Source organism: Phalangium opilio, unplaced genomic scaffold (assembly GCF_054372755.1).
Source record: "Phalangium opilio isolate 3A_F unplaced genomic scaffold, DU_Popi_V2 ptg000045l_1, whole genome shotgun sequence".
Taxonomy (NCBI): Eukaryota; Metazoa; Arthropoda; class Arachnida; order Opiliones; family Phalangiidae; genus Phalangium; species Phalangium opilio.
The window spans coordinates 2891039-2916340 of record NW_028324168.1 but is presented as its reverse complement, the minus strand read 5'-3'; the positions used below and the strand labels follow the sequence as shown (position 1 = coordinate 2916340).

The window sequence follows — 25302 nt, the reverse complement described above, 5'->3', positions numbered from 1 at the left end:
TCACCCTAGCACGGTGTATGCGATGCCCATCTGAAGTTTGTTGAGCGGGAGAGCAAACGAAAAGGGTGATCCTGGGAGGATGCAGAGTGTCATCCTTCTTCTATTATCCACTTCTGATATAAGTTAAAGCGTCAGTAATTCTAAAAATAGTTGGGAAATTTCTTTTCGGGTGGGTTTTGCTGGATTTTGGGAGGAGTTGAACTATCATTAAGATGTAGGCCTAGTACTCGAGAATGAAAAACAAGGAAATCCATTCAAAGGGGGTTTTTTCTTATGAAAAGGATGACTTTTTATTTTCAAAATCCACGGGGAACATCTTTCTTTTGGCGGAAAAATATATTATAGAAACTCGGATAATAACCCACCCAAAAGCTTCCTTATACATTTTCAGTTATTTGTTCCATTCAAAAACTAGAAATGTATGGATTTCACATCTCAATGGAAGCGACCCAAAATTTTAGCTTATGATGGAAAATGACTTTGCCCAAAAGGTTTCTGTTTAGAAACCCCCTTAGGAGTTCCTTTTCTGGGAAACTTGTAATTGTAAGGTTTTTTTCTTTGTGAGATGTATGATAATTTAAAAAAATATCAATAGGTAATGCAGCTTTCTAAATTTGAAGCGAAAGTAATCTCGAGTTTTTTCATATTTACAAGTAAAATATAGGGTGGAAGAAGTCGTAACAAGTCTTATTTTAAGTTTGAAATTCGCGGTACTGGTGACGAAATATATATGTATAACAAACCGTAGACTTACTAATTTAGTAGTCTGGAAAACTGTACAGTAAGCTTTGGCGTTAGCAGTAGTTACCAATTACAGGGTTCCTTCAAACCCAATAACCAATCCCTCAGTTATTACTCCTAAAAAGAAACAAGCCTTGCACCTGAAAAATTCAGGGAAATGTAGAGAAAAACCAGGAAATGTCAGGGAAATCGGTTTTCCAAAAGTTGTACGAGCCCTGAATGATTATTTAATTAATAATTAGAATCGACTGCTCAAAATATGAATATTTTTGTACTTCCCAAACCAGTCCACCATAAAAAATCAACTATAGGGGGTTCAATTGGTGTTTTTTTCCTCTCTCCGCTCTAACTCTGCAAAAATGTTCATCTCTAGATAGCAGTTAGAAAAGTTTTCGCTTTCATATATATATAGAGATTCGAGAGATAGTCCTGAACTGAACTAGCCATTGAAACTTTCATGGAACCGAGTGGAAGTCTTTTATAGGGGTGTTTCAACATCCACGACATCTGCGGTTGGCACCCAAGGAACGCGCGGGAAACGAGAGAGTCTGAAAATCCTCTGCTCTGATAGAAAGAAAAGTTTTTGTTCCCAGTATAAAAAGATTTCTATAGACACAGCTAGAGAAATACGTTATTATAAGGTGGAAGGTTTCGCCATAGTTTTCATCTCCATAAAGATGCAGACTCGCCAGATGAAATAGACTTCGGTTAGGCCTAACTGGATGATATTCCCCCAGGGTGTCCTTATTCCTTTCAGAAACCTTATCTCTTATGTTCAGTTTTGTGTGGAAATGAAGTGTATAGGCCTATAGTTATCTGACTGGTATACAATGTAAAGTTTTGGCAACATTCTTACTGCAGAGTATGCAACCGGAAATTTTGACAGGATGTATTGGGGCGATGTTTTAACGAGCTTTTTATATATATATATCATACAGGGTGCTTCTGATAAGTCTGTCCTAAATTGGGAAATCAATTTTGAGTCGAAAATGCAACTTCTATCTCCATTTTGTTTGCCAAAAGGGACAGTTTTCGAGTTAAGATTGCGTCCAGAGTAATAATTTTACGGATGATCCCTTAAATTTAATTAAGAAACTGATTAAGACAATGATTTCTAATTTAATTAAGGGGTCATCGCTAAAATACTCCAATCAAATCATAACTCGAAAACACTATCCCTTAGGACAAACAAAATTAAGATAGAAGTTACATTTTCGACTCAAAATTTATTTCCCTAAGAAAATTCTCCTTAATTTATGCATGCAGACTTATCAGAAACACCCTGTATATATATAAATGTTTGGAACCCCAGGACATATTCTATTGTGTTTTGAGTTGAATTTTACTTTGTCAGGTGTATCTTTTAAAACTTTGGGAAATTTAACCAAAAGTCTAATAACGGGTTATTGTATGCCAAGTGTCAGACAGGGTTAGGGTTGTCAGTGGTCAACTAATTTAAAAATTGACCACACAGACCACCATAATTTGATTTTAGTCCTGGAAATTTTCATAGATTTACGAAAAAAATACATATTCCAACGTTGATTTTTACAAAATGTTTTGAAACAATTTCCAAATTAAAATATGACTTTTATTTATAACACAATAATATTCTCAACATTGACAACCAACCTTTGACCTTAAATAAAAGAAAAAGGCCTCCAGGGGAGGATAATGGGAAACATATCAAGAAAAACCTGAAAATAAATATAAAAAAATCAACTAGGATTCGGAATTTGAAAATTTGGTGATGTTGCATGGCAACCATCCGTGTTAAAGAAGCAAAATGACACGGTAAAATAGATCCAAGATAGGAATGGCAGTCAAGAACAGATTTTACTGATTTTATTTATTCAGTTCTCGTAGGCTATTTTCATTTGTTTTGCATTTCTCTCTCTCGGCGCCCGTTTTTCCAAAGCTCTAGACGATGATAGATTTCTATTTCGGTTAAGCTAAGGGAATCTGGTCAGTTCATTTTACACGGAATTGAGTTTACAAGGGAACTGGGGGGGAGGGACAACAGAACACGTTCGACGACAGCTTATTGGGAATTCAAACACCCACCCTCCTATAACATTTCTAGATGTTTTTGTCCCCAAAGAACAAAAATCTTCACTTGAATTTCGGGTTAGATGTGTTCAGTACAGTACACGGATTCTGTTTTTACCACGACGGTCTAATGCCTTTATGTATTCCCAATTGAATTCATAAATTTGTTGTTGAATTGAATTGATTTGATTTAGGTTGTTTTGTATACAGTAATTTTGTTGTTATTCTGTGACAAGTTGCTGATTTGTTTAGAGATATTGGTGACAGACCATAAGTTTATAAGATAAGTTCCATAATAAGTATGACACTACTTAAAGTTCGAGAACGACAAGCGAGAATTGACTGCACTCGGTTAATTGCAGTCCATCTTCCTATTTAATCTGTACTAAGCCTTTCATATGCAGCGCCTCACCAGATGTCGCTTTACCTCGAATCTATAACTTCATGACAAGCTCCAGTTTGTAACCAGTGACAAACTTATGGAAAATATCTTATGATTAACTGATATTTCAGTTATATTCGGGAATTTTCCGAAATTCAGTCTATTTTTATTTTACGTTCAAAGTTATTTTGGAACCTCCAAATGATCATGCTGTATACGATGCATCGAAGATTCTTTAATTCGGGTCACAACTGTGAAGGAACCACTAAGCTTTTGTCGATCTCCCCCTACTCTAAGAAAAAGCGGGAAATGGTGTCTATAACTATCTTTTTCTGGGGAGGGGAGGGGGACTTCCGATCTATCAAGAATCTGGATCTATCCATATCTATCTCACGTAACGTTAGCTAGCTAGCGCATCGCAGAGCGCGGGCCCCGCGATTCGAATTTCCACAATCACTTTCCCGCTATCGTTAAATGATTTTTCCCGCAGCCTGGGTGAGGATATCTTTTCCGTTTTCGCATCTTCCTCATCCTTCCATAAGCTCTTGGGCTTCTTCTTCATCTTCCTTTCCTCGCTAGCGCGCGGGAAAAGCAGTCATCCTCACGTGACTCGAATACACGATCAACGTGCACCGTCAGTTTACCAGCTCGGTTAGAACGTTAGAATTTTCATGATTTTAGTTTTCTAGTTTCAACACGGTATCAGAATGACAATATTTTATTTTTTTTATTATTTATTTTTTAGTTCACGATAAGAGTTCATGGAAAAAATTGTCTATGAATTTTCGTGGAAGTTGATAATATTGAAGTTTAAGGTCATAGTTTGATCATTTCTAGAGCTCTCCTGTATTGCAACTTTTCCATGTAATCGACTTTATACACTACAGGGTTCATACAAACCACGAAAACAGGGAAAAACCTGGAAAAATCAAAGAAATAAATAGTTGACAAAAACCTCAGGGAAATTTATAATTTTTAGTAAAACTCAGGGAAATCAGCGTCAAACAGGGGCCGTGTAATTAAGTAAATTGTTCATAAACATCCCCTCCATAGGATTAAAATTACACTATACTTTGGAGGCTCATAACTGTGGTTCTACTAGTGATACGGGGATGTCTTTTGATTATGTAATAGTCCTATTTGCCCCCCCCCCACTCCTTCGTTAACATTTGCGCCATAGGATACTCCATATACGGGGAAAATCTGGAAAATTCAGGGAAGTATATGGGGAAAAAACCTGGAAATCTCAGGGAAATTTGTTTTCCAAAAGTTGTATGAACTCTGTTATATACCATACTTTCAATTTATTTTGAACACTATTTTTTTTACCTATGTATGTTTAGGACTTTGGGCCCTCTTTCGATATTTTGGAAGAGAAAATATAATGGTTTAAGATCTTTTCTAGATTTTCTTCTAGCTGTTGGAAAAGAAAAAGAAACGCGACGTGGTTATTAAACTGAAAGGGTTTCGATATAATGCGTCCGCACCTCTATAAGTTTACAGCCAATATAGGGGTAAAAGCAGGGGGTGTATATTGATGTTAACTATAAAAGATAAATGCGAACGCGACTTGTTTCCCAATTTTGTTAAAGCTCCATTCGCTATTCCACTAAAGGGTTTTTGGTGCAGTACAGATATAATTTTCGTTTGGTTGACCTATTTATTACTAAGTTCGATTTTGGTTGGGGTTTTTGGGCGTTGTCATCCATACTACCTAGCTAGGCCTTGGCGAAAGCAAAATTTCGATATTTTTACTTTTCTTTGAGAGCAGGATGCTTTCAACGGGGCGACTGCCCCACTGAGATAAAAGCCCACCAATTTCCCCCCTCCGCCCTTCCCACCTCAAGCGAGACTCAAAATCCCACTACGCCCCACCTGTTATAAGCCTAATTCCCTCTAGTTTGTCTTCCAACCAAGAGAAGAGCCCGAGTTTGTTTTCAAAGTCAGTACAATTACGTCGTAATCTTAAGCCTTTGTTAAAGTTAAAGTTACTAGGTTTTCCCCCTTTTATTATGTCGCCAGAGTCTCTAGGCTCTCCTTAAGAAGATTAAATCTTCTCTGACCATTTTCTTACGTTTTTTATGTCCCGTTTTAAAAATATGTAAATATTTGGAGTATGCCACTCTTTCTAACCAAACTTTCAAGTTTAAATAATCTTTAGAATAGAAAGTTGGTAAATATTGTTTAACTTGTTCTTATATAAACGCGGAAATTTTTGAACGGTTTTCCTAACGTATATCCTAAGCCTTGTTTAAATGTTTCCCAATGTTCTTTTACGAAGTATAAGCTGTGTCATACTTATGGAGCATATATTATAAACTTATGGTAATAATTAGTCTTCGTCAGGTATCATTTCGTCTGTAATTGGCACTAGAACTCTGTTAGGCTTGACACTCATTTCAAATGTTTGTTTTATGTTTCTATTTATTTGTAAATCGCCTAATAAGTCCTGGACAGGTTGGTCCCTTGTCGTCTGTAATTTGTATTAGACTTGATTACTAAGCCCTGGTCAGATTTAAATGTTTATTTCTAATGTTCCCATACGCGATACTTTTTGGGACATCGCGTAATTAGTACTACTTGGTTCCCAAGAAGCGTATATAGGTATATATAACTTGATCCAGACTTCCCCCCCCCCAATTACATAAAAGACCTCGAAAAAGTATCATTAATCGAAGGATCAGTACATCACTTCAACAGATGTATGTAATACACGAGTCTGTAACTGTGTCCAATTAGAAGCCAGCCAGGCAGGCAGTCATTCTATAAGGTCTGAAAAACGAAATAACGAGGACTAGCTCCTTCTTCTTCTGATGGTGTCCAAGAGCAGTATACCGTGTTAGTCGATGAACACGATCTCTCCTACAGCGACCAACTTAACCAAAAGTGGTTTAAACACGAGGTTATGACGTGGGACATTTAGACGCGAGAATCTTCCTTAGTCTCGAGTGTCTAAGGATGATTCTTCGAAAAGTGGGCGTGTAAACTCACGCCACTAAGCTTATGGTGACATCTCAAAGAATACGACAACGCCAACATTAAGATTCCTTGAGTTTTTTTTCTGGTTCGAGGAATTTGAAACGTTTTTTCGGTAGTGACATAACTTTCAATTAATCAACTAAAGATGCTACCATGCGTATGTATATATATATCTTTACCCGTCTCCAAGTATAGCGTCCACGCAGCAACTTCTGGGATATGTCTCACTCGCCCAAGATATCCTTTTCTTCACACCTTATCTATCTTTAGCGGTGTTCTATAGGGTGTAGTTATACTGCTGTGGAAACTGGCGGGAATAGTAGACTATTGTTGCGGTTATATATTTGAGAAGGAAGACCAGTATAGGTAAGGGGCCATGGGTTCGATGGAGGCGGAAACCCAAGGATAAGGACGTGGTGGTGGCAGAGGCGGTGGTGAGTTAGTAAGAAAATAGAAGTAGGACACGAGGCAATCTAGAAGGGCTTTGGAAGTCCATCGCTAGTTTCTCTGGACAAGAAAAGAAAAGCTAGGGCGATCAAAGACGCGCCAAACAACAACGGGTTTCACCAAGGATAGACGGGGAAAGAAAAAGAATGCTTCAAGAATGAGGCAAGAGGAAGAAGGAGACTTCTTCAGAACTTTATATATAGTGAGAGAGGGGTTAGGTTGGGTTGTACAAAAAAAAACCAAAAAAAGGAAGCCAAGTTGGCCGTAGCCAGTATCCCTGGGATCCTTGGATCTTTTTTTGTTTTTTTTTTTTTTTGTCTTTTCAGAGGCGATATCTGTCTGTTAACACGTACAAAGAGAAATTGCGCCTTTCGGTCTCATTTATATCGGTTGTATCCACCACACCTCACATCTCACCCTTTTCCTAAGTGTGCTCTGGCTGGTCGACGCGCCAAAAACTTTGTACATGAACTGACTAGCTGAGCTCACTAAAGAGAGAGAGAGAGACTATCTTTCCCAAGTTCTAGATTCTTTGAAAGAGCAAAGGAAACTGTATAGAGTTTTGCGTGGGTGTTAATGGTATTATATGATGGAAGGGTTGTTTGATAGAAAGCTTCTATTAACGAGATAAAGAAATGTAGGGTATAGCGGGTTTTTTAATCACATTTAATTCGGTTCGTGTGATCGGGTTTAAGCCTTAGCTTTATTAAAATTTAAGAAACTAAAACTATTTGAACCAATGACATGTCGGAGTCATTGCTTGATTTATCCGTTGATAGTGAAGGGATTGACCTCCGTTGTCGTCTGCTTCATAGTATAACTTATAACTACTGTCTACTAGTTACTTTTACAATTTGAGGACGTGCGAAGTGAATTCTGTTTAATTTTAATGAATGTTAAATGTTAAGTTACAAAGGTACCGTTTATAAATCATCTTTTTTAGTTAGATTAATATCGGATGAATTCATTTCAATAATCTTCTGCAGCCAAAAGTAAGATATTTTAATTAATTTAAACGAAATATCGAGTGACCAAGGCTTAGGGAAAAATTCAAACACTTAACATCAAATCCACCTTATTCCCTTTCGCCGGAGGTTAGGCTTAGCTCGGGATTCATGGGGGTGAGTAACGGGAAGAAATTGGTCTGTCGTCCGCTACAGTATATATTTTTGGCTTTTGTAGCAGATGACAGATGAATTTCTTCACGTTACTCACCCCCATGAATCCCAAGCTAAGCCTAACTTCCGGCGAAAGGGAATAAGGTGGATTGAAACTTTACCTTCGAGTTTTAACCTTTCAAACTCATTTTAAAATGTGTTGGTATCATGACAGACACTATATATATACATTATCCAGACAATCTGTTAAAGGTATATACGGCAAAATAACAACCGAAAGGAGTTTTCAGCTTTTCTGGGGAATAAGATTGATACATATTAAACTTGACAATACGCTATACCCCCTTGCGCCTTGATATCAGCTAGCTCTATAGTTTTCTGCGGCGGCGAATTGAATCACACAACGTGGTGGTTTCCAATTTGGTGTCCGAACCATCGGAAACAATCGGCCCGGGTAGAATCGAAACATCTCGGAATTGATAAAGAAACCCTATTGACTTGCCGAGAGAGAAAACGGACGGTTCTTTTACGGTCAATATCTTATAAATCGTTCATTATTCTTCGATGTCCCCTTTACCAAAACCTGCTCGCTCTCTCCAGTTGAGTGAGAAATGATTCTCGTTCCCGCAGAAAAATACCTAGCAATCTAAGGAATCTCCAATATATATAATAACGAAATAAAGGGATTTATGATGTTCGCAGAGAATAATAGACGCTAACAAACGAAAAATTCCCATTGCTGTTTCGTTATCCATTTTTTTATGGAATTGGCGATAATGAAGCGATCTATTCATAAGTTTATCATGTCTCTAAGTACACAAATATGGGTTACGACTGGGCATCTTCCACACGCTACTGTGACGTCAGAACTCGTATAGCGCTAAGATCCGAAGAGAGAAAATTTTGAAATTCCTGTCGCGGTGCAGCCACCAAACGGTCGAGACGATTACTAAATGGGTCACGTGAAAAAATCATCCAATGGAATAAAGGGGATTTTTACGTTTCGTATAGGCATTGGGGGGCGAACGAATTTTACTTAAGAGACCCCCAAAATCCCTCTCTCTCTCTCGTGAGATAGAGGAGGTTTCAGTACTGAAACATTCTAAAAGGGATAAAAAATGCTAGCCTAAGCAGTACAATTTTGTATTGAAGTTGAGGTGATAAATGATACGGAGAGAGTATAGGGTTTCATTAAAGGGAGCCAGACAAACACTATTGCCATAGAAATAGCACCTGTGTCTCTACTTAGAGGCATGATAAACGTATGATATATTTTTTTTCTTTTCTCTTGCGTTTCTTGGAAGTCAGGTAATTTATATGATAAATTTGACATATTCAGGTAGTTACGGATGATTCTAGAGGATGATACAATATTTTTCTAATGACATTTTATTGATTTCTGATGAAAATTGTGCATCGCAAAGGTAGATAGTTAGAAACCAAAAAAGCAAAAAATATGTATGGGAAGGTGACTCCTTAACGGATATATAAAAAGATTGGCAGTTTCAAAGGCCTAACGGGACAGTTCCAATTTATTTGGCGTCAAAGAACACCGCGTCCTTTCCTCCCCCTCCCCTCCCTCTCTCTCTATCTGGTTCAGGTGACTGATTTACCCGAAAAAGTAAGAAAATAACAAAACACCATATCATACCTAAAGAAAAAAAAAATATGTATTTTGGTGTATACAGGTTGCGATATAGTAGATGAGATAGTGTGTATAGGAATTGATTTAGTTTTTTTTTTTAACATCGTGTTTAATTGGCTGCTGTAACTTTGGATCTAGGGCATGTATGGTAAAATCGAAGATGTCATTATAAACAAGATATTCCTTAGAGTAATTCCTCCAAGTATCATGAAGTTCTCATTTCAAATATGGCTACCGTATTGCGTTGAATTTAGTAATGAAAACTGATCTCACTAAATTGGTTATAACATGTAGAGTAAAATTAAAGATATCAATATAAACTAGACATTCCGTAGAGTAATACTTTGAAGTATCATGAAGTTCTAATTTCATATAAGGCTATCATAATGGATTGAATTTGTAACTAAATTTTTGCTAAAAATTGAACCCTAATACCAAAATGTCTCGTCATAAAGTGATATCTAGTTTATTAGGAAGAAGGTATAAGATGCCTAAGTATTCGCGCGCCATTGTTTCCAGTCCCCCTTTCAAAATACAAGGGGGGGACGTAAAAGGGGGCCGGGCTATTTCGCCTCTCCTCAGTCGGAAAATACGTAATTTTCGTTGTCATTCGCGTCGCGCTGACGTGAGTTTTCAAGAACCAATGAGATGCTGGTTGTAATTAGAGGCGGGGATTAACTCCGGACCTACGTTTGGACTGGAGATAAAGCTGGAAATGTGGATGAATGAATTCATACCTTCTCCCTAAGTAAACTAGATATAACTTCTTGAGTCTCGTACAAAGTAATCCGTCCGAACTATATCTTTGCATTTAAATTCTTACTTGAGGTCAAAATGTGAAAACGCACTTCATTCAACCATCTGATTTACTAGAAAGAATTTGAGGGGAGGTTTGTAACCACCAAAGCTGCCAAGATATTGATAGACAGGATACGAGGTAGAAAAGCGCGCGGGAAATAAAAACAAATCTAGAACAAGGGACCGGCAGCGCCCTCCCACGAGCGTTATGAAAAGAATAGAAAAGAGAGCGCCCCTTTGTTTCGTAGCTCCAGAAAACGGTTATCGATTCTTTTTATAGCTCGAGCTTGACTTTGTGCTTTTCTCTTAAAACCCGAATCGATTCTATTAGTTATGAAACGTTTTTCCTCCTCTTCCAGAGTTGACATCTCCTTTTTCTAGTAACGCGGGGGAGAAAAGATGGCGACGAGTTTCCTTATTAATTAAACTAAGGCGCGTGGCTTTTATATACATGCACAGTATGTTTTGATTCAAAATGTCGGATACCTTAGGGATAGTAGTGAATCATTAAATTTTTCAATGGAACCATTGTTGTTTTTGTTATAATTATAAATGAAATAAGAAACAAAGCCTTTGATATCATGGCATGTTTTTTTGAGAATATTGAAATTACTATCCTACCTTGTATTTATATTAATAAAAACTGACCTAGTGGACAGAGACTAGAAAATGTAAGAGATAAGGGGGGCGAGCAAATAGGGGTGGCTGAAGTTCAGATATTGAAATTTTTCAGTTTAAACGCATGATTATAAATTTTAAAAATTTTAATATTTTTAAACAATAAATTGTAAATAATTAGCTAAATATTAATTCTAACACCCAATTTATTAATTTTCCTTTTTTTTACAATTATGATTTATCTTGTTTTATTTTCAAATTTACTCCCCTTATCTTTAATTTTTTTTTCTCTAGCAAGATGAATATTAGGAAGATTTTTTTTATCATCTGATATCCCCCTATGTAGTATTCTTTAGGGATAGTGCAGTAGTTTCAGTAGTAAGAATAGTTGTAAGAGAGCCAGAGAGAGAGAGACCTAGAGATTTCATATACAGTCACTAAGCCTTGGCGCGTTGGGGAATTTTTTGAATCAATCATGACTGTATATTAAAAAGCCATCACAAGTTTTTCTTTTTCTTTTATCAGAATGTTGGGCAAAAGGGAGGTAGGGGTGGATGAGGGGGGGCCAAGTAGTTTCCTCTGTATGATACGAAGGAGTTCTTTCCCCCTCTTCATCTTATTTCGTAGCTTCTGGGCTTTGGGACCCAACTCTACCCCTTTTCTAGATCATTAGTCATCGTGCATTGAATGGGGGTCCCTTTTTGCCCGAGATGGCGAAAATACGTGGCCACTATCGCAATTGGTCGTATCGTCTTCAAAAAATCTTAGGCCTTGGCTATGGTTTTTTATTATTTTTATTTCTGGCGACCTTTAAAAAAACCTTGCAGAAGCCTTATAGCCTTATAAGGAAAAAAGGAAAGGGGTCGAGATTCGAGGAAACGCCAACCATCTCTACACCACCTCAGTCACCCCCTTTCTATATATGATTATTTATTGGATTTTAAGGAAAATTTGTTGTAACTCGTTGTTATGTGAATTTTAAGTTAATTAGTTAGTTTTAAAATTAGGGATATTGAACCCCGGGAACTTGGAAGGTCTTTGAAAAGTTGGAGAAGTGGGCACCTAACTTGGAATAGTGTTTGAAAATTTTTGAAATCGGGAAAAGAAATTCTGAAATTTAGGAAGAAAAAATCTTCAGTCTTAAGAACGTTATCATAACTTTTATCTAGCAGAAGTGTACTAATAAATGGGTAGAAATATGCTAGCACAGGTGAAATAAAGCTAATTACCATATTTAATTGTTTTAGGGGGTCGATCAATGTTTGGGGGCCCATATTTCCGTAACTAAATGTTGTAGCCACCCCCCATGTACTTTGATGACCTTTTCCGCTCAATTTGACCCCTTAATTTATAAGAAACATCCTACATATCTAGGAATAACACTTTAATATGATTTCAAAATGATGTAGTTAAGATAATTTGGCTTTAAAAGTAAGCCATCGTTTCTATTTCATTGTTGACCCCTCTCCTTTGCCTTACTCGGTATCCGCTAGAGGATCTTGGGGCTTCTAGCTTTGACATTGAATAACGACATTTTCTAAGAAAAAAAGAGTATAAGAACTTTCAAGGTGCCAGTGTTACACAGAGGAAAAAAACTATATAGGATAAAAAATGTAACTTTTTTTTTTTTTAAGAAAGATGATCGTTCGCCTCGATCCCTTTTCGACCACTCTGCCTTTTATTTCTTTGTGAAGGCGTCTTGGTTGTGTTTTTTTTTTTTTTTTGGTGTTGTTGTTGAAGAGGTAGTCAGATTAGATTGAGATTCCTTTTTTTATTCTCCGATCTATACCTACATTATTCCTTGAATTGCCTCAAGCAACTTAAGAAGTGTTATCGTTCCTTACCTACATTGTCGAGAAGTCTCCTAAAATAGGCATTAAGGCCTAAATTTGTTAATTTTTCGCATATTTCTTGACTTATCTTACTTTCTGTATTTTTTTCCTCGAGCACCGGTGTATTGCGGGTAAACGTTTTACAGGGGCTCATAGAAAATATATGGGATGTTTTACCCCTGAATGTTGGCTTCTTAAATAAGTTTAAAATTTGATGCAATGAAATTTATTCAACAATATCTCCCATAATTTACGGTGAAATATTATGAAATTTGGAGGGATTACTCCACGGAACGTGTAGTTTCTGCTGTGTTAATTAGTTAAATTCATCTCTTATTATTCTTAAGTTAAGGCTAATTGTATTCAAACCTAAAAAACATTAAACTTAGTTTTGCAATATCTCCCTTAATTTAAGATGAATCATTATGAAAATCGGTAGAATTACTCTACGGAATGTCTAGTTCCTTAAGGTGTAATTACTTCAATTTCTCTCTGACCATTCTTAAGTTATGGATAATTGTATCAAAAATTAAACTTAATTTTGCAATATCTCCCTTAATTTAAGATGAAACGTTACGAAAATCGGTGGAATTACTCCATGGAATATTAAGTTCCTGCGGATGCAGTTACTTCAATTTATGTCCCGCCCAATCTTAAGTTACGGTCAATTCTGTGCCTGGAAGAAAAATCAAAAGGCGAAAAATAATATTTGTCGTAAATTTCTTTATACGCTTTTAAAGGAGTCGATAGAGTGTAAGATATTTTATGAACTGGCTAGAAATTTCACCGGAAAAAAGGGTGGCCAATATACAGTCCGTCAATTCATGGCCTGGATAGGACCATATCCCGAGGGGGCCGGGTCACACTACACAAACCCTTCCTTATTCCCTTCACGTCAATGGGGCTGTATAGTGTTTTATGGAGTTTCTAACTACCTCCGAAAGATCATCAAACAAGGCAAAGAATGCGTAGCTCAGCAGCGTCTATATTGACCAACCAAAACTTCCATAAACGAAAACGTACTACGTAGTATCAAGAAGGGATATCTAGTTTATTAGGGAGAAGGTATAAGATGCCTAAGTATACGCGCGCCATAGTCACAGTCCCCCTTTCAAAATACAAGGGGGGACGTAAAAGGAGGCCGGGGGCTATTTCACCTCTCCTCAGTCGGAAAATATGACTGTAATTTTCGTCATTCGCGTCGCGCTGACGTGAGTTTTCAAGAACCAATGAGATGCTGTTTGTAATTTAGAGGCGACGGGGATTAACTCCGGACCTACGTTTGGACTGGAGATAAAGCTAGATTATAAATGTGGCGAGTTTATACCTTCTCCCTATTAAACTAGATATCACTTCTTGGTAGTATATAGGGATGAATTCTTCAGATTTCTGCTACGGCGGCATTCAGATAAATCTCTCTATCTCTCTCTCTCTCTCTCTCTCTCTCTCTCTCTCTCTCTCTCTCTCTCTCTCTCTCTCTCTCTCTCTCTCTCTCTCTCTCTCACGGACACTTTGGTTGGTTTGAAAGTGCCACCAAAGATTTCTCGTTGGAAATTTCCGGAATTTTTGAGTATACTTTTCTATCTGTTCTTCGAATCTCATCGTGGTTCGTGAACTCCGAAAATTTCTTAAAAGTCACGTAGCGTCGGAGACCCTTTGCAGGTATTTTTGATGCGTTTGGTTTTCAGTTAGGTTTATAATTATTTTCGGAAATTTTATCTTCGTGGAAAATTTAAATTTGGAAACCATAAATGAAATTAGAGAATCTTCATAATTTAATTATTCGTGGAAGTGTTTTTACCTGTTTGATTTTCAGTTATTGGTTTATATACGTCGTAAAATTATTTTTAAAAAGGGAAGCCATACGTGAAATTAAAATTTTTAATTAATGAAATAATTAAAGGTATATGCGGATAAAAAGGATAATAAGAATTTTACTTCCTGAGTTATTTCCACGAATTAAGACCGATTTAACTTTTTTTTTATTAACTATTTGCTAAGGCGCATGCGCTTGTGGATTTTTTTCCCACGTCAAGAAAGGTTTGTGGGTCGTAAAATTATTTTTAAAAAAGGGAAGCCATACATGAAATTAAAATATTTAATTAATGAATTAATTAAAGGTATATGCGGATAAAAAGGGATAAGAATTTTACTTCCTGAGTTATTTCCACGAATTAAGACCGATTTAACTTTTTTTTATTAACTATTTGCTAAGGCGCATGCGCTTGTGGATTTTTTTTCCCACGTTAAGACAAACAAGGTTTGTGGGTTGATTCTTGAGGATTTAGTACTAAAAACTGTTATTTGAATTCACTCTAGCACGGTGCGATGCCCATCTGAAATAAGATTGATGATTAGGAGAGCAAACAAAAAGGGGTCCCTCGCCTGGGAAGGATCATGTTACATAACTAAAGTATTAAGAGTATACAGAGTGTCATCCTTCTTCTATTATCCCCTTCTTTCAAAAAATCAAGGATGATTTAATTAAACGTGGGATGGAAATAGGGCCTTATAAAATTACAAGCAAGGATAGGGACTTATATTCCTTAGAATAAAAGAATGTGTATTAAAAGCACAAGATACTTATTAATTCTTATACCAAGGCTTACTATTGTATTACCTGCAGTTCTCTAGTCCCTCTCTCTACCATACAGTTGTCAAAACAAGCGTGTTGTTACCATTGTGGAACATACCATCCACGGAGTGTATAAAAGGAGATTAGGGTTATCAAAGTCAATGTTAGGTGCAATATATCAAAGACTAGACCCGGCTCTTTGCCACGCGCAACTTACGTCACGTAGTTAAGAAAATAAGCGTTTTAGAAGAATCGTACTCGCTTCAGAAAAACATATTTCAAGAGGCTAAAAGCGAACCCTCACTCAGTATACACTGTAACAGAGAAGAAATGACACTATATTTCCCGCCTTTTCTTTTTTATACTTAGGATATACCTTGAAATTGATCCCCTAGTAGTAACTGTAAAAGTTTATAAACTCGAAGTAAATAATTGGAATTTCTTTATAATGAACTGGTCGCGTTTATCTTTATTTGAAGTACCTCGCGCTTGTAGGTACATCGAATTATCTTCTTCGGGCGCTATACGAGGAGTGTCTGAGGGATTCCAGATAAAAATAAAAGGACTGGGGTCCCTTAAGCCTTTGTAATGCTCTCTCGCTCTCTTTTTCTAGGCTCGAGTAATACTGGTAAGACGTCTCGCTTTCTAAAAGAGTAACCAGCACCACTCTAACACTTTTTTAAGAACTCTTGATATGCCCTTCAGGGTTCGTATAGTACCAAACGTTGAACGTGGAAAAATCATGAAACAAACTTTAGCTTTACTCATAATAGACAATAGACCTTTTCCATGTAATAAGGGGGTAGGGAAATATCAGAATTGGGACACACAAGGGGGGTCTCATGTGAAACAGCGCAGGCGCCAAAAAGCGAGGTGAAAGGCAAAGTTTAACCACCGTGTCTTTTCCTCTTAGCTAAATCGAAATGGTCTATTTATTCTCATGTTATACAAAAAGACTACAGCGCAGGCGCCAAAAAGCGAGATAGAAGGCAAAGTATTTACCCCGTGTCTTTTCCTCTTAGTTAAATCGAAATGGTCTATTAATTTTAATGTTATACAAAAAGACACAAGCGCAGGCGCCAAAAGCGAAATGAAAGGCAAAGTTTTTACCCCCCATATCTTTACCTCTTAGTTACATCGCAATGGTCTATAAATTTTACTATTTCTTCACCGCGTCTATTCTGTTAATTGAGAGTTCTGTAGATTATAAAGACTTTTTCAACGATACACCTGGAAATTATTAATGAAATTGTTTTTGTATAAAATTTCCTACGAACCCTGATACCAGAAAAAAAGAAATAATAAGAAACGATACAAGATTTCTGAACAGAACCGCATTGAAACTCGTATGGCGCTGCTGTTGCTGCTACGTCCACTTTCTTTTTCTATATATATATATATATATATATGATGTATTACTAGCTTCAGTTGTCCATGGATTGTTATGGCAATTGATAAGGGATTTAGGCTTAACTTTAGGGACTCGTAATAAACGTATATACTTTCTTTAGGTTTGAGGCTCCGATGATGGCGATTTACTCCATCGCCAATCTGTCGGGATATTTTTCTCTCTCTCTTTCTGGGCCTTGGCTCTTTTCCTTCTTATACTACGGGCAAGAGGTTTTTCTGTTCTGAGGGTGTTTTTTTTTTCTTTTGCTCTCTTCTAGAGCTAGAACGGTTCTTATGATGTACGATCTTTCGCGTGAAGTTCACGCTTGGCTTCATTTTTTTACTGTTTCTTTTTTATTTATTTTTTCTTTCTCTCTCTCTCTCTCTGTCTCTCTCTCTCTCGCTCTCTCTGCCTTCTGATCTCAAGAGGAAGGAGCAAGAGAGAGAAATGCATTTTTTGTCTCGATTTCGGAAGTACCAGTGTATCGTATCTAGATACCATGGGGCTTTTCCGAATTGAATTTTACCTCTAGACGTTCCGGGCTGTAGGCTTGATATTATTACCGTATCTATCGTATAATATACGTCAAACGTGTACGTGTGAAAGGTTATATAAGAGAATAATATTATTTTCATGAAAATTAATAGGATAGTCTTTTAGAGAAGTTTAATGAAATGTGCATTTTTAAATCTATTCAGGGATATTGTCACTTTTTAATCCAAATTTAATTTTTTATACAGGATGTTTCTGATAAGTCTGTCATAAATTAAGGGGTTGATGTTCTTTGGGGAATCAATTTTGAGTCGAAAATGTATGACTTCTATCTATGATATTTTGTTTGCCCTAAGGGACACTGTTTTCGAGTTATGATTTTAAAAGTTTTTATTAAATTAGCAAAAGCGCATAGATAACCAGAAAGTGAAGAACGAGGAGCCTAAACCGCAACGTGAAAAATGAGTTCCCCCATAGTCGATTCAAGATTTCCGTCCCCCTTACAGAGCGACGGGAAGAGTTGGTCTTATGCCGCGGCGGAGAGTTACTTTCGCGTAGTTTTACACAAGGTACATGCGTAAGTTGGCTCGAAAATATAGTTCACATATTTCATTATTTTTATGTCGTCTGCTATAGTTTAATTCCAAGGCTTAATATTATCTAGTCATTTAGGTAGTCGGGAATCGGCACATTTGTCAAAATGTCAGATTTGAATTTAGCAAACATTTTAGAAAGCTACGAAAAGGATGACTTTTTCCTGATTGATAAAGACGGAAAACTTAAAGGTGCAATAGAATGCATGAAAAACAATATCAAAATTCAACTTAACGAAACTTGAAAATTCCACGACGATTGAACCGAAAGAGCACTAAAGAACAACCGTTAAAGGGAGGGTGAAGTAGAAAATCAAGTGATTTTTTATCGATTCTTCTACTAATTATAAGACCAGTCTGCATAGTGAAACATTCAGGAAATACTTCCGAATGATTTTAAAATTCAAATTAGGTTCAGATTTTAAGGATAATTTTAAAGAAGGTCCTCCGGCCAATCGCGTAAGGCCCTGCCTTTTTGTTAACAAAATTCTCGTGGCACGTTCCATGTCTCGCGCCACGATTATCACTTCACGCGCGAATTTTATCAAATCTCGCGCTAAATTTCATTCGGCATGGAACGTGCCACGAGAATTTTGTTAATAAAAAGGCAGGGCGTTACGCGATTGGCCGGAGGACCTTCTTTAAAATTATCCTTAAAATCTGAACCTAATTTGAATTTTAAAATCATTCGGAAGTATTTCCTGAATGTTTCACTATGCAGACTGGTCTTATAATTAGTAGAAGAATCGATAAAAAATCACTTGATTTTCTACTTCACCCTCCCTTTAAGCCTAGTTAAGCAGCCGATTTCTCAATAGTATTCCCCACTATCCCCAGGAGCCGCTACCATCGCGAACTACTTTCCGCTTGTCACGTGACATTAACGATGACCTAATATATCTCTGATTCGATTGGTAGTTGAAAACGAGGCTCACCAACCACCCATTTGTGTCCCCCCTTGCTTCTCATTTTACACGAATACCGTTGCTAAAGGCTGGAAAGGTTTAATGTTCTTCACTTTCTGATCTATGCGCTTTTGAAATTAGCAATCGTTGTCTTAATTAGCTTCTTAATTAAATTTAAGGGGTCATCCGTAAAATACTCTGGATGCAATCTTAACTCGAAAACAGTGTCCCTTAGGACAAAAAAAATGTCATAGATAGAAGTTACACATTATCGACTCAAAATTGATTTCCCAATGAACATCCCCCTTAATTTATGCATGCAGAGACTTATCAAAAACATCCTGTATATATATATATATATATATATATATATATATATATAATGATAGCATTCTCGTGCAGAACTGGAAACGAAGATAGCGGAAAATATTTCTACAAGATATTTTGGGTATTTTTATTTTCTCGTGATTTTAGCTTACGGGAAGCTAGACATTCGTGGACCAATCAGCTGAGCTTGAAATGACGGCGTCGCGATGATGAACGACTGCGATTCGCGTCATTAAAGGGGGGGAATAAACCATCCCTTTCCCTTCCCCAATCCCGCTTTCATGTCCAATGACAGCTAAAAATGGTATTATAGAATTGAGAGACTTTATCAAGAGAGGGGAAAAATAAAACGAAAACAAAATGACTTTGGCGACTAAACAGCAACCTATGATAGCTATCATCGTATATTACGTAACCAACCTTATAAAAGACGCTACTTTGTTTCTTTTTTAGTTTAAGATGAATGCCTCGAAATAGACGCTTTTCTTGAAGATCTTAGTTTTATTCATTTGATGTGGAAATATTTTGTGTTTAGAAATTGCAAAGGCCTTAATAACGCTCGTGTTTTGATCGTTAAGTTCGCTTGAACTATTTTTAAATTGACCTATCAGCAGGGTTGTCCTGTGATTCCTATAAAATTATATATTTTTTTAACCTGTCGTATATTTTCAATTAATTTCGAGAAAGGTCCTGTAATATCGTATATTTTTGACTTAGTCGAAGTTTACGTATGACTTAGCATCAAATTTATCATGATTTAGCATCAAATTTATCATGATTTAGCATCAAATTTATCATGATTTAGCATCAAATTTATCATGATTTAGCATCAAATTTATCATGATTTAGCATCAAATTTATCATGATTTAGCATCAAATTTATCATGATTTAGCATCAAATTTATCATGATTTAGCATCAAATTTATCATGATTTAGCATCAAATTTATCATGATTTAGCATCAAATTTATCATGATTTAGCATCAAATTTATCATGATTTAGCATCAAATTTATCATGATTTAGCATCAAATTTATCATGATTTAGCATCAAATTTATCATGATTTAGCATCAAATTTATCATGATTTAGCATCAAATTTATCATGATTTAGCATCAAATTTATCATGATTTAGCATCAAATTTATCATGATTTAGCATCAAATTTATCATGATTTAGTTTAATCTTTTATCGAGATCATATTTGACTAGGCATGTCCGAAATTGCGGAGTTTGCTCAGGATATTTTATACATTATATTTTAATTAAGTTCCTCTGAATTTTCAAAGTAAAATCCAATTTGTTATTTTTTCCTTTTTTGAGATTTTTCTACATAGTTTAAACCAAAATAGTGTTATGTATGAACATCATTTTAAGTCCCATATTTTCCTAAAAGATCACATTTTCTCTCCTATGAAATCCTATAGTTCCGGATAAAAAAATTTCAAGTCCTATATTTTCCTATAAAATACGGTTTTTCTCTTATAAAATCCTGTAATTCCAGAAAAAAAAAATTCAAATTTCCTATTTTTTATTATTTAATTTAAGCATTGAAGTAGATTCGCCAACATTCTTGTAAGCATTGAAGTAAACTCACCGCACTTTTGAAATGTTTGCGACCTGCAGACGATGTGTGTAAACAAGCGCGTCGATTATTATAGAAAAGATGCAATAAAAAAGGTCCGAGCGGTTTACCACCATCGTACCAATTTTTACGACATCTTATTTGATGTGATAAAGGAAATGGACTATTGGGGGCCAAAACCATATTTTCCTTGGGGGTCTTGCTTGCTTTTCCTAAGATGTTCCTTGAACGGTGGATCACGAACTAACGCTTGTGCCTCCTCCAGCGCAAAACCATTAGAATAGCATCGTAATCAATTCTGTATTGGCAAAAAAGGGGCTTAGTAACGTGTTTATTACTACTTTTTTGGTGGGGATACGAGGATTTTAGATAAATTATTGATTTCTAGAGATTTAAAGAAATTGTAGCTGTTTTATTCAATACGAATATCAGCTATAGTTCATGAGAACATGGGAAATTAGTAGGGAAGACCTGGAAAATAACAGGGACTCTGGTTCAGATCAGAACACTCGGGGAAATTTATTATAGTTATCTTGGAAAATTACTGATAATTTATTATAGTTATCTCGAAAAATTACTGAAAATTTATTATAGTTATCTCGAAAAATTACTGAAAATTTATTATAGTTATCTCGAAAAATTACTGAAAATTTATTATAGTTATCTCGAAAAATTATTGAAAATTTATTATAATTAGTCTCGAAAAATTACTGAAAATTTATTATAATTAGTCTCGAAAAATTACTGAAAAATTATTATACTTATCTCGAAAAATTATTTTAAATTATTCATCCAGAATTCTTGATCATCAATCAATCAAGCTATCATCTTGATAGATATGTAGAAAAACTCATCATAAAATAGGCTTTCTTTAATCTCTCTATAGATAACCCTTAAATACTTCGGAAAGCGAGTTAATTTTTCAACACGAAATAAGATTAGAGAGAACTTCACTCCCCCTGAAAGAAGGAAAATAAAAAGATTATCTTAAAATCCCAACGGATGGAATTGGCGATATCGGACTAATAATATTTGACCCCGTTTCCTTAGAGGAGTGAAAAATAAGATTAAAATTCTGATTGGCAGCGACAGAACGTCTGCTGCTGCTGCATTTACACCGACGCTCTCTCTCTCTCGCTCAGAGTAAAATATTGCACTGCTCCAAAAGAATTTTTTTTCTCCTGAAAAAAGGTAGAAAAATTGGGATGAAGAAAAAAAACTTCCTGATTAAATTTTATCTCCAGGTCAGGCAGTTTTTTTTTTTTTTTTTTTTTTTGCTTCCCGTACCTTCATATATAAATTTCAGCGTCTCGGTTTCTATTCAATCTGACAGTCTCAACGGAATGCATTAAATAGAGGGTGAAATACAGTTTTTCTCTTTCTAAATAATGCATTTAATTTCATTATAAAATATTTTGGGCAAATGTAGCCTAATTTTGTTGAAACAAAAACGAAGATAATTGTTTTTTTAAATAATTGATGTTTTTTAATCATGGCTTTTTTAATATCTGGTTCTTCAGTCATTCCATTTTGTTCTCTTGCCTTTTACTTTCTCTAGTTTTTGTCCACTAAGACAGATTTTATTAATCAGGTTTTGTTGATATTAATTATAATAGACGTGTATTATAGGGGGTGTTCCATAAAGTGTGGTAGAACCAAAGTACATGAATGGGATTATTCTATGGACAATAAATTTTGAGTCGAAAATGTATATTTTGCCACAAGAGCGACCCCCTCTAAACGAGTTATGAACATTTTAGTATTTTACGGATGACCCCCTTAAATTTAAGTAAGACTCTTTGAAAGACAGTGATTTCTAATTTAACTTAATTAAGGGGTCATCCGTAAAGTGCTTAAATTATAACTTGTTAGAGTGTTCCTTGTGTGGCAAAATGTGATAGAAGTGACGCATCAAAAATGATTATCCAACTGTACTGCGGTCCTAATACCCTGTATTTCATCTTCCCTTGAAAGTATTTCTTGGGTCGCGGGCCCAAATGTCTGTGGAATTGAGCTATCGCTTATAAAAAAAAGAAAAAGAAAAGTCGTATGACCGATTTAATTTCAGTATGAGGCTGCAATGGCACCACCGTCACTTCCAATACATATAATAGAAATTTCAAATTTAGGAATAAATTCAATCCTTAGATATTTGATTTGTCCTCACTTTTTCATAAAACCCCTTTCGTTTTCTAAGCCTTGCGTCTAATACCTTTAAATGGGGTCATGAATAAGTTGGCGCCTTTTTTATTGTTATTCAACCTTTATTAAATTATGTTAAATTACGTCTAATTTTATTTATAATTTTTTTTTTGTAGTAAATATTTTGGGTTGTAATTGGATGAAACTCAGAAAGAAGAAGAAGAAGAAGAAGAAGAAGAAGAAGAAGAAGATGCAGACGAACCTACAATGCATCTTGGGTAAGTGATAGGTCGATTTTGATACTGTTATTGTTTTTAAAGGGGTATAAAACTCTAGTAAATTGGTTAAAATATCGTCTGCTACAGAAAGCAAATGGCCTTCTGGAGCTTGTATGTGTTAACTAAAGAGCTTTTCGGGTTTTAGAAGTCAAAATTAGCATTTCTACGGTCCGTTTAAAGTTTCAGAAAATATAATACGTTAACTGATTTGAACTGAACCATAATTTTGAGGCCACAACCATTAATTATATCTCCAAAACCTGGAAATTTGTTTATTTCCAATTTGAAAGCCATTATATGGATAAAAGAGTGTGGGGTACGAAATTGATACATATTTCTCAACCCCCCAACTTTTTATCCTCAGAATCTTGATTCTAACAACAGCAGAAGGAAAAAAGTAGTTCCACCGCAATATGTTATAGCTCTAATAACCGTTCTAAAAACCATATCCGCTAGCCACAAAAATAGATCATATCAAAATGATAATGGGTATATCTAACACCCTGTAGTAAGAAAAAATATACGGCGTCCACATAATCCGTCATCCTTACATGGCTAACCCTGAAAGACTCCCTTCCTCCCTTCCCCGCCCTTATAGTAGTCACTAAGCCTCGGCCACACATCGACCAAGGCTTAAACCAAGGCCCGCTAGAAAATATACAGGCAGGAGCATCTCCTCCCTTTAATAGCGTGCTTGGTTACGAGTGATTTACGAGAAACGACGCGGAATATAGTTTTCCCTTTCGCTCAAGCCGAGCCGTAAAGAGTCCCTAAAAGGCACAGAGCCTAAAACCCCGAGCTCCTTCAGGTGGTTTAAAAAAGGTATAAAGCAACCTTATATACGGTCCCGAGACTCCCGGAATGGGAAAACTATAGTCTATAGCTTACCACGGAGTGACCTTTAATGGGTTTCGCTCCGGTTATACCGCGCGCGCCTTGACCTCCAGTTTGTCAGGGAAACCTAACGAGGCCTAACTCCCCCTACAAAAGTTACAAGGGTCAGCTTAAACTCTTCATGCTGGAAGAATTAGGCTTGTTTGTGTTGAGATGTGGAATGAAATGGAAGCCGTCTTAGGCTTAACTAAAGGAGAAAAAAACCACATAGTAAGTTTATGTTTGTTCAACACGAATATATCATGCATTTATTAAACTCACGCGAGAATTCCACGTTAAGCCTAGTTTGAATTTTGGAAAGTTTCCCGCGCTTTTCTCGCTGGAGGAGAGTTTTTTCCTTATGTCACGCGCTGAAATTTTGAAATCTAGCGCGCGCTTTATCTAGAGAATTAGGCTTAGGTACTGCTACAGATATCTAACCCTAAAATAACTTACAAACAATTATCAAGATTTCTTACTTCTAAACCTCGGTAAAGATGATAAAATGTCCACTGTAGGATTTAGCCTATACTCATATCAAATTTAAAAGCCAAAACAAATCGAACAAACTCCTTGAAATACATATTTCTCAGTAAAATGAATTTTAAAAATTAAAAAAGAATATCCCAGCAGAAACAAATCTGAGAACTTAAAAGGCAAATCCATACTTTAACATATCATAGTAAAGGCCAAAACTGAAAACTTTTTTCTCGAGTGGTAACGGAAAAAAAACTGTTATGGGAGTGGTGTTATTTTTTTCTGCATGGTTTGTCGTCCGAATTTTGTACATCTTTTTTCTTCTACTTATTTCTATCTCTTTCCGTTGCGGTAGTGCATCCCGGACTTTAAGAGAAAGTGGAAAATGCGGATCGAAAAATAGGGATGGGATTCTAGCTTTGAAATTGGAGAAACGAGAGAGAGAGAAACACTCCAAGTCCGTTAAAAGAGATGAGCAAGGGGGGGGGGGAGAGAGCTCGTAGTCGTTCGATAGGTTCACGGCTAGATTCTTAGAGGTTCTTCATTCACTTTGATCGAGTTGTACATGGAAATCCCTCCTTGGAGATACCCACTTCACATCGTTTTTAGTATACGATCAAAAGAGTATAAGTTGAAGTATTTGTTCATTAAGTTTCGTTCCTTTGATGTAACCGACAAAAAAAAACGTTAATTCTTACCATTTCTAGAGGTTGGGGAATAATTTCTAGATCTTTACATTTATTTATAGAGCTTGGAGTTAATTTCTAGAGCTAGGGGTCAATTTCTAGAGCTAGGGGTCAATTTCTAGATCTTGGGGTCAATTTCTAGATGTTGGCATTTCTCGAGCAGCTCGGCAAATAACTTCTCGAGATTCGAGCAAAAAGTACTAAGCAAACAATATCTCCCTTACCGCGTTAACAACTTTACTTCAATTACCTTACTTCTAGGTATTCAGGGACATTTTTGCAAAAAGGTCCATCCTCTCTTCTTCACTTTCTGAAGTTTTCGAAAAATTTTCAGGGAATTCCTCTCAGCAGCATAGAGCGGGCGGCGCATC

At 36.1% G+C, this 25302-nt stretch overlaps 1 long non-coding RNA gene across 1 annotated transcript in view; it reads left to right on the top strand.

Moving 5' to 3' along the window:
* LOC149676715 (uncharacterized) overlaps nt 1–25302 on the top strand; it is a 205208-nt gene that overhangs the window by 56757 nt on the left and 123149 nt on the right. The window contains exon 5 of the long non-coding RNA XR_016366518.1: nt 22794–22895. This is a non-coding gene — a long non-coding RNA (uncharacterized LOC149676715). The remainder of the gene's footprint in view (nt 1–22793; nt 22896–25302) is intronic.